Source organism: Microtus oregoni, unplaced genomic scaffold, assembly GCF_018167655.1.
Source record: "Microtus oregoni isolate MIOR12 unplaced genomic scaffold, Mior012 000036F_ref0000092, whole genome shotgun sequence".
Taxonomy (NCBI): Eukaryota; Metazoa; Chordata; class Mammalia; order Rodentia; family Cricetidae; genus Microtus; species Microtus oregoni.
The window spans coordinates 26,818,158-26,832,102 of record NW_024543095.1 but is presented as its reverse complement, the minus strand read 5'-3'; the positions used below and the strand labels follow the sequence as shown (position 1 = coordinate 26,832,102).

Below are 13,945 nucleotides of genomic sequence, written 5' to 3'. Positions count from 1 at the left end.
TCATGTTTATGATCCTTTACATCTCAATCACCCCTCCTTTTGAAGGCTTTTCTTGACCAGTAAACCTCAACCTCGATCAGGTTTTTCTCATATCCCTTACAACAGCTTTTCATTATTCTTGGTTAAGTATCCTTCTGCATTCTAGATTATGAAATATTTTGGGACAGAGACTGCTTGTTATAGTATTCCAACATGTAATCAGTCTGCTGTGCTGAAAAAGTCCAAATGTTTAATAAACATTTGCCAAGTTAATGGATGTGTTTGTGAGTTAATAAATAAATGAGATAATAAGTGGCAAGGATGAATATCACACTCAGAAGATCAGTGTTTGTCTCTTCCATCCCCTAAGATACACCACATGTATAAAGTTCAAATATGCTTTCATTAAGGTTGGTTCAATATAGGAACTGTTTTTGAGAATCTAGGGCATAAGCTACAAAGGAAAAAAATAGCATGAAAGGCAAAAACCTGGGGTGGATTGGGGATTGATCTATAATTCCCAGTCCTGAGACACTGGGAAACTAGCATTTCTACTTTTCAGTTATTCTGAATATTAAACAAGAACTACCCATATTTATTTCATGAATGAATTTCTTGGCTCCCTTAATCACTTCATCTGTATAAAAGGAAATGCCACTTGCATGTATTTTTTATGAGACCAGCCAATAAACATCTGTATAAGTTAAAACATTTCAAATTCAGTATGCATTCACACAAAATCCCAATTAATATATATAAAACTTTTGTTCTTTTCACAGTCAGTCTTTGGATGAGCTTAGAATACTGTATTTCTGAGTCTCATACCAATTCTAGAAGTCAAGATATAAAGACATGAATCAAACCCGAGTCATTCATTAAACAGCAAGCAGCAATAAAGCGGAATCAATGCCATTTGTAAAGAAAAAGAAAGAAAGAAAGAAAGAAAAGAAAGGCCTTGATTTATGAACCTCCAAGACCTACTGAAAAGCCAAGGAAAGCTACCAGGGAAGAGGTTAAAATTCAACTGTGCTTTACATTCCCCTTAAATCATGCAGTCTTGCTCCCGACAATTTAAATCCTGAATGATGAGCAATCGAAAAAGTAGTTCCCAAGTTAGCCCAGAAAAATTTAAAGTTCAATGTGCTGTCCTAGAAATACTGTTATTAATATATTTTTGAAATCATGAATTTCAGAAGAATGTATTTATTCTCTCTCTCTCTCTCTCTCTCTCTCTCTCTCTCTCTCTCTCTGTGTGTGTGTGTGTGTGTGTGTGTGTGTGTGTATGTGTGCAGGCATGTGAGGAGACGCCAGAGGACAGCTTGCAAGAGTTGGTTCTTTCCTTATACCATGTGAGGGGCAGGGATTGAATTTATTTTGTTAGGATTCACAAAGTTTCTTTACCTACGTATCCAGCTAGAAGTCCTCAAATCACACACAGAGTTTCTTTTTTTTAAGCAGTTCACAAAATTCAAATCCCAAAGAAGTCTACAACCATTGCACCATTGTGTTCATTGGGCTTACCATTTATTATTTAAATGTGGTTGCGATTTTTCCTTAAAAATCTCAGCCGGCTTTATCCGTATACTAAAATATTAAATTTAGTGAAGTTAATATAATTTCTTTCAAGAAAAATGACTAAAGCAACATTAGGCTGTGATAATTATGTTTTGGCCCATAAGATATTAACAGACTTAGCAGCTTAAAACAGCTGACATTTGTTGATGTAGAGACTGGGAACAGGGTCCTAGAGGCAGCTCAAGTGGATGATGCTTGCTTATGGTCTTCCACAAGGTTACAATCAAACTGTTGCGAGTGGAGAAAGGACTTGACCTCCATGCTTACTCTGGTAGTTTGAAGGAGAAAGGCCCTCATGAGCTCATATGCTTGAATACTTGATTTCTAGTTAGTGAAACTGTTTGGGAAGGAGTATGAAGTATGATCTTGCTGGCGAAAGTATGTCATTGGGAGTGGCTTTGACGTTTAAATGACTAGCTCCATTTCTGTCAGCTCTCTCTGCCTTCTGCTTGCCTTAGAGATGTGAGCTCTCAGCGGCTACTCCAGGGTCATGCCTGCCCCGGGTTCCCCATTGTGATGGTGATAAACTCTTACCCTCTAGAACAGTAAGCCCCAAACAAGCAGTTCCTTCTGTCAGTTGCCTGGGTCATGATGTTTTTGATGACAATGCAACAGTAGCTAATATCCTTACTCTCATGGTAGTTGTTGGCAAGAGGCTTCCCATGTCATGTGGTCTACTAAACTGAGAGCCTTAGCTTTTGATTCCACGTTGGCCACTGGAAATTCTTAGCTCCTTTTCATGTGAGTGTCTCCAGAGGACAGTAAAAAACAGCACCTGGTTTCCCCAAAGTAGTTTTCCAATAAGTTTAGGAGCTAGATTAGAAACATCAGAAGTCATGGTGGCCGGGGAATGACTCAATCTCCAAAGTTGTACACACTCGCTTCCACTTACTCCAGTCATTAACAACACGCCGTGTAAGTTCAGCCCACACTCAAAGGTTATGAAATTAAAGCACATCTTGAAAGTAAGGATACCAAAAACTATGACTTCGGTGGCAGTTGTTAGAAAAAGGAGGGCTAGATGCCCTTGGAATTAGGAAGATTTGCATTTGAATCTTGACTGTATTGCAAATCACCTGTGGGTACTTTATCAAGTTAGCTGCTCACTGTCATAGTTTCCTCAATTGTATAATCTTATAGATCATGGGATAGTGGTTATGATTAAGCAATTTAATATGAAAAGTGAGCTTCGCACACCTGCGATCCACAAGAAGTGCCTCCTTAATGCTGACTACATAGGAGCGATTGCTTAAGCTAATGTCATAGATGTGGTACATCAAGAATACATGGTCTTTTGCCTTGTAAGTGCTTACAAGATATCATTTACAAAAGTAAACCCAAAACTCAGGCATAGAAAGGCTAATGTAAATTTTTCCCTCTAGAAATTGAAGTATTTCCTAGACACATGATGAAAGAGAACATCTTACCCCAAAAATGAAATACATGTACTTCAGGCTTAAACTTAAAATTATATAAATAAACGTAAATTTTATATATATATATATATATATATAGAGAGAGAGAGAGAGAGTGTAATGTGAGTGTGCATGCCATGGCATTTATGTGTCAGCCAGAGAACAGCTTTTGGAAGTCAGGTCTTTGTTTCTACATTGTTTGAGGCAGGGTCTCTCATCTTTGCCTCTTCTACATACATTGCATACTCCAGGCTAACTGGTTTGTGAGCTTTGGAGGGGTTCTCCTGTTTCTGTCTCCTATCTCACTCTATGAGTGCTATGGTTACAGAAAGATGTGAGCACGTTCATTTCTAAAAATAAGTTTTTATTATTTTATTTTATGTGTACAGGTATTGTGCCTGCATGTCTGTTTAACGCATGTGTCATAAAAAGAGGATAGAAGAGGAAACAGAGTTACAGAGAGTTATGAGCTGTTGTGTGGTGCTGGGAAATTGAACCTAGGTCCTCTGGAAAAGCAGTCAGTGCTCTTAAGTGCTGAACTATCTCCCTAGCCCCCACAACCAGCATTTTATGTATGTTCTGGGCTGTCACTCTTGTGTATATAAAGCCTTTACCCTATTAGCAAGAGGCTTGGATGTCACATGGTTTGCTAAATAGAGTCTCCCCAGCCCTAACTTTTTTTTTTTTGTTTTTTTGTTTTTTTGTTTTTCGAGACAGGGTTTCTCTGTGGTATTGGAGCCTGTCCTGGAACTAGCTCTTGTAGACCAGGCTGGTCTCGAACTCACAGAGATCTGCCTGCCTCTGCCTCCCAAGTGCTGGGATTAAATTTTTTTAAAGAAGAAAATTTGTATCTGCTTACTTAAATGATCTAGTAAGTCTTGGGTATAGAAAGGATCAATGCACAGTCTTTTGTTGACTGGGGGCATATGTGACAAGGAGGCTGCATCTGTCCTTTGCACATTACATAGTACCAAGGAGGCTTAATAGGGTACAGTTTGCAAATCTACATTTGTAGACTTTGCCCATAATTACATACACAAAGGATCAAAAGTCATGGTTGAAAACAATGCCAATTTAATGTAGCCATGTAAATAAAAATAATCTCATGTATGTGTTCTGAAAGACAATATTTTTTTCCTTTAAAATTTTTAATTTTTTATTTACTGAAATACATAAAGGACTGCCTCTTAATCTCTAATTATTCCTTTGGAGGAAAAAAAGTACATTTTGTGTAATTTTCCGTGTGTATCTTAGAAATTAGATACCTTCCTGGGTCAATAATTTGTGTTTTGCTTAGATTTTATGTTATTAGATACTAACTCTAGACTTCCAGCAACTTGTAATCAAGACAAAAATAAACAGAAAACCTTAAAGCTCATTCTTTTCTCGATTTAGAATTAGAGGTTAGAAGAATTTCGGTGTTGGTGAGCCTCCATATGCACACTGTTTATCTCCCCAGAGCCAAAGCTCAAGCAATTTACAAGAACTCACATTTCTGAATATCATGCCCCACGTTCCCACTCAACAGAGAGCAACTTTTAGCTAGAGTAGTGCAAATATAAAGATTACTCAAAGATTTCATTGAAGATTTTACATCCTTCATGTAACAGTTCAAGAAAGAAGTAGCAAATAACTATACAAAGATCGAAACACGGTCAACTGTCTGAACTCAGACATACCGTGAAAAAACAAAATTCTTTGAATTATAATACAACATCCATATCCTGCCCTGGAGATGCTTGCTTTCAATTTTATTATCTGTCTGTGTCAAAACATTACTTAATAGTGAATGGGTATGTTTGAATTTCTAAAGAGCTTTGTGGTCAATTTATGTGCATGTCAGCATATTAAAAAATAACAAGTTTTACAAGCATAAGTTTAAAATAATTTGCAAATTAAAGGCTGACTTTTAATTCAGTTTCCTGCTGCAGGTTGATAGTATATAGTTATAAAATACAGTATCTCCAATAAAACAAAGACACCAAGGTTAGTGGTTAAGCATATGGAGAAGAGTGGAAATAACTAAATTTAATATTAAGAGTCGAATAAAGCAAAGATGTGTAAGCTTTAGCTGTTACTGTGAGTCACTGGGCAAGAAACTTACCTGACTTTCATTTTTCTCATCTATCAGAGATAATGCAAGCATCTCACAGTTAACAGGAATGAAGCATGGGAAACTAGGTGACATCTGAAACTTGTCTGATAGTATTATACTAAATCTGCTTTCTAAATTTACAAGAAATTAATAAATAAGATAATATCAATGATGGATAGTGCCAAGAAAATAAAACAGGATCAAACTGAATCTTGAATCTAGTTAGGAGAAGTTACTCTGGGTAGGTTCTGGGAAGCATTTTCGGTAGAGGAGACAGGTGGTTTGAATGAGAAGAGAACTAGCCTTGTAAGATCTACCCACGCTTTGTTACATTGCTAAAATCCTTCCTCCCTCATTACTTGCTTTCCAGTAAGCCATGGTTGGTCTGAAAAGTACATAGTCGCTCTATCCAGAAAATATTGGCAAATGTGTATTTAAAAGAGGGGGCTTTTTCTTTGAAGGTGAATACAAAAGTGTTCATAGCTTACGGAAAGACAGGATATAATATTAATGATTGCTCAAGTTGACTAATCAGCACCCGGGCATCAAATGCTAGTCTCTCTACTTTGTACTTCAAATTTCCCACAGTCAAAAGCTGTGTAAGTATGAAAATGTGCAGTATTATAGAGGGCCTGGGTCTTTATCTTTGATTAGACTATTTCACAATTGTGAGGAGTTCGAATCTAATATCTAAAAAGAGAGTCTGAAAATGATTTTTATCCATATAAATGCAAATCAGCCATCTCCACTGAAAAGGACAGACCTGTTTTAGCAAATTCACTTCAGTATTTCTTTACTATACAAAGGGTTCATTTTTCTCCTCAGAAATATTTATTTCTTTACATTCACTTACTAATTAATATATGTGTCTTATTACATGTAAATTCATAACACTTCTGCAATTGTAAAAGGAACATGTATTTCTCAGGGAGACGTCTACCTGCCAATGACAGCATTAAGGGATGATGGAAAGTTGGTTATGGTAAGGGCATTCCCGGGTATAGAATGCTCATGGTAATACAGTGTGAAGTACAGAAACCTGTGGAATCTACAACAATTTTAATTTTTGACATTGAAGAAATATTCCTACAGGAACAAGTAGGTACGCAATTTCCCACTAAAAGGGCAACTTAAAATTATGATTACTCTAATAAACATTGGCAGGTAGACGTCTCCCTGAGAAATACATAAATCAAGAATAACTTTCAACATTGGTTTTAGAAACCAAGCTTCACAAGTCACCAAGAATCATGAGGATAAACAACCCTGTATTTTTGCAATACAGCAACAACTTAAGCAGTGACTGAGATGTCACAAGAAGCTAATCTTAATGAGTAGTGCTTTTTGAAGGAGAGAGATTTCAATAGTTCAGAACAAATGTGCACTTCAGGAACTCATTAAAGTCCTAATTTAGTTGTCTTGGGTAAGAAGGAAGAATTAAAAACACACTCTCTCACACACACACTAATTAGTTTCAAGTGGGCACTTTGCAGGGAAGATTTGAAGTCTTCAATCTTCAGCCGTCTCAACAGGGTATTGCAGGAAGTCAGCTCCCTCTGGTGAGTTCAATATCTGCCAGACACTGCTTCTTTCATTTAAATTACAGAAGCCTTGTGAAGTAAGTATCATGGCCACAATTTTGCAGAGAAATCTAAGGGATTTTTAACGTGCTTAGATTCATAATAAAAGTGAATAAAAAGAGGCAGGGCTGGATCCAAATTCAAGAACCCAGATCTCTGTGATTTCAAAGTCACTTCATGTCTTGTGTAGAATACCAAGCTATCTTTAGGCCTTCACAATAGCTGACACCTCCCAGGCATCTGCCAACTGACATTTATGGCAAATCTGCGTGTGTTCCCAATGGAAAGAACTGTTGGTCAAGTATATCATGTGTCTCAGTTCCCATCTATCCACTTGGACAGCTAACCCAACTAACTGTCACTCTCCTGTATGAATGGCATAGACAAACATATTTGTTGTAGCCAGAATGTGTCCCCTAAGGGTTTATGTGTTGAAATTTAATCCCGATGAGGTACTGAAAGGGTAGAAGGTTGATCCAAGTATGGTATTTGCAGATGAGACCTTTGGGAGGCGATTAGAACTAGATAATATCATCAGGGTGGAACTCCTATGACCAAATAGCTATGGTTTTGCAAGAGGAGAGGAAAAGACCAGACAAGACACGTATTCCATACTCCCTGCCTCTTGTCTTGCAACACCTTGAACTGCCTACTAACTATTAGCTGTATGACAATCTTCATATGGAGCATGTCACACATAGACATTCAAAACTGTGAGCTAAACTTGTTTTCTACATTAGAAAACACACTAAGAAAAAGATTTCATTTTCATATTTTATGTTTATGGGAGTTAATAAAATATAAGAGAAAAACCTAGCAGAAAGAGAATTGGGTTGTAAATCTGTCACTCTCCTACTGTAGGAACTACTATTTTCATCTTTAAGTAAAGTGAGGAAGCTTTACTTAGAAAGTTTTTGTATAGAATTGATCCCTGTCTTCCAAAACTTCAGCAACTCTGAATTAAAGACATACAACTCTTTTAAGTTCTTATTATAAATATATTTACCAAATGTTCCCTACATTACCTGGCATAGAGGCAGAGCTTAGAGTGCTTGGTTCATGACCTTAAGGTCTTGAAAGCCCCAAGGCTTAACCTGGAGTTAAGATCAACATGGGACAGGGAAATGGAAGTGGAGGTGGCTCCTCAGAATAACTCTCCCTTTGTAAGGTTTTCTTAATATCATATTCTTAAAGAGAAATCTTACTATTAGCACCATGAATAGGCCTCTTGGAATAGAGAAGAAATATTAAAATTGAGTTTATATAACATTTTGGAAATAGAAGTATGCAGAAACACCATGCAGGAGTTATTATCCACGCTCTAATAAGCCCTGGGCTCAAAGTGTCCTCCCCAATACCCAATCCAAGTGATGAGCATATTTATGCAGCATCTGTAGATAAACAGATAATAAACAGAAAGAATTTATTTTACGTGAAAAATAAGTAAGTCCTGCCTGATCATATGCTACCCATAACCATAGGGATTTTGGGGTATACTTCCTGGTCCTCAGTTTCCCAACTTCCTGGAATGAAACATCTTAAATCCTTTGTATGTATGAAAAGAAATTATTATATTGTAAGACCTGCCTTAAAAGCTACTTTGCTTATTGAGGTTTTCTTCAAATCCTTTAGCCCAAATAAATACCTTTTCTTTAAGAAAAAACTATATAATTTGTAGCTCTATAATAGTACTTTTCATTGAAACCAGTTATTAGGTGTTCACAATCTCATCATAAACATTATTAATTTTGTAGTCTGATCTTGAATGTTGCATGACTTTAGAGTAATGCATTATACTACTTTTATATTCCCAATGTGTATCATATTCCTAAGGACACATTAATTACTCAGTAAATACATGTTCTATCTTTGACTTTTCACAGAATTACCAAAAAAATACCACTGGTTTGGACAAACTTGCATCTTGTGGGAGAGGACTTATTTATCCATCATCTTTCCCCAAGTATTTTTAAAAGAACTTTTCAGATGATGTAATTCTCAAAGAAATGCTCAACGTCACACAACTAAACTTAAAACTCCATGGTTGTGTTGGGGGTATATGAAGACCCAGTCTAACTATGCCTAAATAGAGGCTGAAGAGATGTCTCAGCAATTTAAGAGCATTTGCCTTCTTCCGGAGGACCCATGCGATGCAAAGACTTACATGGAAACAAGACACCCAAATACACAAAAAGAAGTTTTAAGTAAAGAGGAAATCATGTCATGCCTCCATATTGCTTGAAGTTTGGGATGTTTCAAAGGCTGGATAGGATTCTTTCTGGGATGCTTGTTATCAAGTGCCATGATTCAACTAAGGAACTCAAACAAAATTGCATTCCATGTTTAGATGCCAGTTATCATCATTATCTACATCTCTTTGCCCCCAGACTCTCCCCAAGTCTCTTGTTAACCCTTTCATTGTCCAATATGTCTTCCTACTACTAAGGCAAAGCCATCAACACATGTAAACTAAGATATCACTTGGGCGACATCTGTAAGAGAGATAAGCTACTACACTGCTAATATGCCATTCCTCTTCATCCTCTGGCTTCTTGTTTTAATCATTCTTATTTGCTCAATATCAGCATGGCATATTTTTCTAACCTATTATCACCCTACTCAGGGCTTCTGACAATTTCCTCTGTCGTTGTGGCAAAGAGATACTAAAGAGCCTTTATTTTCTGAGATCTTTTCACAATTTATCATTCATATATCCTTTACCAGGCAGGTTTTTTTTTCCACTTCCTTTTTCCAAATTGGAGTTTTCCAGGCTAAAAAGCACATCATTTGAAGGTGTACCAAAAGGCAACTGACAGGATAAATTGGGATCCTGGGCCATCATGCTACCCAAGAACAAAGTTGACTTTCTAACAAATAAAAAACAAACTTGAAGTCTGAGTTTCTCTCCACCACCATTGAAGTCCAGATAGGCTTACAGATCAGGTATCATACAAGCTGTAAGCAAGGGAGAGGCCTGCTTATGACTCTACTTGCAATGGCTGCATTTGACTTTTCCTTGCAGTGATAACACTAGGAGGGAAATGTGGACACACTTCTTAATGAGCACATTTTTCAAGCAAAATATTAAGGATTTTTCTTTGGACCAAGGAATTATCATAAGTCTTCTGTACACTAGAGGAATAAAAAAAGTCTCTTTTAAGATTTTTGAATGAAAAACTATTTAAAATATTTGTTTTATTTTCAAAACTAGTGAAGAAACAACTAAATGATTATTGTATGAAGCTTGCATGTAACTGTAAGTTGTTCTCTCCTGGAAGGTTCATACACCTTCAGTTTGCAAAAATCTTTATATGTTCCAGTGTGTAATGGGCTTTTTCTTTTCAAGCAATTTCGTACCACCTCTGCTGTGTTCCTAACATACGTACAATCTTGTCATCAGAGACTGCACGTTGGTTTCCCAGCCTCCCAGGCCCAAATAATCACACAGAAACTATATTAATTACAACACTGTTTGGCCCATTGCTCAGGCTTCTTATTAAGTAACTTCTACATCTTAACCCATTTCTATTGGTCTATATATCACCACGAGGCTGTGGCCTACCAGTAAGGTTCTGGCATATGTCTCCTTCAGCAGCTACATGGCGTCTCCTTGACACTGCCTACTCTCTGTCTATATCTCCTTCTGCCTGGCTTTATTCTGCCCTGCCATAGGCTAAAGTAGCTTCTTTATTCATCAACCAATAAAATCAACACATATACAGAAGGACCTCCCACATCACAAACTTCTTGCCCGGATGCCCTTTTAACTTGGACCCAAGCATATCAGAATCATATTAATCTAAAAAATGACAGCATTATCATGCACCATGAACAATCCCCATAGATACCATTGTGGCCAATTCTGAGCAGGGAGCAAGGAGAATTCACAATTTGTTAAGAAGCCCCAGACATCAAACCAGTCACAACAAGTAGGTGTTGGCTTCACAGGAAGTACAAGGTAGGCATTATCGTTTTCTTAGAGGAAAATAATAAGTTCCAGGGGAACTGATGAGCATATAAGTGGTAAAGTCTCAGTCAATGAGTCCTAAAGGGTTTGCTTTTTTAACCACACCCTTTCCACATGCAAGCCAGCTTTCCTATCTCTCATCACGGTAGTTTAGGCCTCATAAATCATGAGTGGCAGAACATTATTCTACTTCCCAGCTAGACATGCTGCAGGATATGGGGACCTAATTTCAAACAGGTGCTGGACCATACCTTCTAATGGGAACCGAGCACTTAGAACTGCCTGCGACATTAGCAAGCCATTTACCTCCTGAGTAAAAAGCAGGTTGTTGGTTTAGTCATGTCCTCTACTTGCATCTCAAATCCCAGCCGCCAAAGGAAGCATTTCTGTCTGATGTACTTTCACCTCATTTGAGGCCAGATGGCACACACTGGGACTGGGGTAGAACAAGCCTTCAATAAATGTTTGATTGCCACTATGACTCATCCTCACGAAAGCAGATACAATAAGGTCAGTGAAAGAAATACATCATAGTCGTAACCTGTCTGCAACACGTAGCTGTACCTTGCTTATCTTTAGAAAATTCTAGTCCTGTAATTTTCTTGGTAGGCATTCTTTGATGGGGAGAAAAAAGTTAAGGAGCTATCTACATAGCATATAAAATTAGGTTTATCTCCACTATTGCACTTTGTAAGGATTTATAGCAAGTTCAGGCTTGAAAAAACACACGTATTACAACATTGACTGTAGATGAATAGTAATCTGAAAAGAACATGCTGTTATTTTCCTTACAGGTTTGAGATTAGCCAATAGTGTAATAAGGCAACTAAAAACACCATTAACATTAAGTTGTCTTTACAGATAAAGAACCAAGAACTCCTTATTTGTGTTTTAGGCAATATGTATTAGTTAGGGGCAGAGAGAATGGGGAACTCAAGGCATATTGTTCATGGCAGAGAAATATAAAGTGCAATGGTGGTTAAGAAAGACCCCTAGAACAGGCAAAAAGAATTTAGGAATAAAGAACAAAGGACTTTCAAATATAGAAAGATCTCTATGAGACAGCAGGAAAGATTAGTATAATCTTTAATTATTAATTTAAATATTCAATTTAAGTATAAGCAAGCAGATTTTTTTAAAAATAAGTTGATTTCGTACAAGGCTGAATTTTCTTATATTCTTCAAAGAAAGTTCTAGAATAGACTGGTGAGTAAGAAAGTGAGGTTTCAATTCATTATTTCCAGGATAAATGAGATATTGAATAGACTAGATATTGAAGTGGAGATTCACACACTACATAAAGTTACCTGTTAAAAAGTCACCAAACTAAGCAGCTAAATTACTTCTTCTAATATTGTCACTATGGCTGTTCCAGATGGGGAAAAAATGACTTTCTAATCAGTACCTTCTTCTCTGCTTATACAACGGGCTGAGGGGTTGACTACATTCTTATCAAGTCCCAATTTTCACCAACTCAAGATTTAAGTGCTCATATTATTCAGGTCATTATTATGTTGGGGTAGTTACCCACATCTCATGCTGCAGATTGATCCTAAGGCCTTATGCATGCTAGGTGCTCTTTCTGTGCTACACCCAGCCTTCCTTTATACAGAAAAAGGTATAAGTTTGTGTAGCCACACTCCAAGAAGCAGAAGTATTTCTATTATTAACATTTAAAACTTTAGTCCTTAAGAGCAATCATGCATCACTTCTTGGTCTTTGGCTTAGACTGAGTGCAAAGCAAATGGCCCCCAAATCACGGCATCTGCTGGTGGAAAGAGCAAAAAATGCTTAATCCTCAGGTTAGCAGAGTTTTACAAATAGAGCCCATGCCTTTTTCTAAGCTAAACAGTCTGCTGTTCCACATTCCTCCTGTATCGCTCAGATTTATCTGTACATTAACAATGCTTACTAGCAGATAGCCAAAAAGGCTGGCCAAGTTGGACTGACTTCAAGATTTGTTTCCACAAGGGGGTGTTTCATGCGCTTGGCAGAAGCAGGCTGCAACTGTAGCTTCATTTATTACATTGTGCTATAAACATTATGTCCTGAGCTAACGAGACACTCCACATGACAGTCCCATAGGTTACCAAGCACCGTAAACATCTGTTAAAACAGGCGCCATAGATAGCACAGTCAAGGCCTGTTGTGTCCATTTGAAAGTGGTTTATGGGGTGTAGTCTGCTGTTTAAAAACTAATAATCAAAAACACGGCCACAGACCCCGACTAGAGCAAATATTTACCGGGAGAAGTTAGGCTCACTTTGAAAAGAAATACGCCTTAATGTCATCGCTTTATCATTGCCTTTACAGACTTTCACTTCACACCTCTGCTCAGTAAGCACTGGCTTCCCATGGTATTCAGGAGACCAAAGCTACAATTTCACTGTGATCTATTTGCTCCCCAAAGAAATAGAAGTGTCATTGAGTGTTGATTGACTAATCTTCTCTAGACTAATATGAAACCAAAAGTTTATAAGGGTGGAAGAAGGTGATGAATGCTGGCTTGGGCTTTTTAAGCTACAAATATTATTTGCCAGGGGTCTCTTTGCTAACATGCACTCTTGCAGCGCATCCAGTAACTGTCATCTCAAGAATAAAGAGACACCTCGATTGATCTTTATAGAAAAGCAGCTTGGAGCACCAGTTGCTAGCACACATCCAATTTCTGCAGGAAGAGATAAGAGCTGTCTCAACCACAGCCCCTGGAGTTGAGAGGTAAACACTCCTAAGACTGCTTATCCCCTGGGAGCAAACAGCTGCACACTGGGAGACACACAGATCCACAGCGAATCTGCCCTCCTCTTCCAGTTCTGTAAGTAACTACAGTAATCTCCTATAAGCTCCAATGCTGTCCCGACAGCTCCAGAAACCACCCTTTCTAGTCCTCAGACCTTCGAAAGCAGGTGATTTAGAGAGTTTTAAAGTCCAGGAAATGTATTCCCATTCAGGATCTGCTTCCTCTTCCCAGCCCTCTTGCTTCCCACTACCTTTCTTGTCCCTCCAAGATCTTCTGGAGGTACCAACAGCAGGCTGCTCCTCTATGGTTTCTTTCTCCTTCCCCACATCCTGGCTCAGGAGGCCACACACCTTCCAGGGCACTCCCCCACACGTGCCCATAAACACGCAGCACACGCATGCATACTGCACCCTCCTTCAGCACACACACCAGAGCCAGACTCCGAAGCCCTGCAGACGTACTTCCCGGTGCTATATATAAAGTCCTTGCCCAGAAATAGTTTTTCCCATGCACCCACAAGTGACTAGCCCTGTAGCCCTGTCCTGAACCCACTGCAAGTACCCAGTCCCCCTCCCACCCTCTTCAGGCAGGCGC

General features: G+C 38.2%; 1 protein-coding gene across 2 annotated transcripts in view; it reads right to left on the bottom strand.

Annotated features, from left to right (window-relative positions):
• Positions 1-13,945, bottom strand: part of LOC121432909 (growth hormone receptor-like) — a 263,812-nt gene that overhangs the window by 224,166 nt on the left and 25,701 nt on the right. The gene's annotated exons all lie outside the window — the stretch shown is intronic.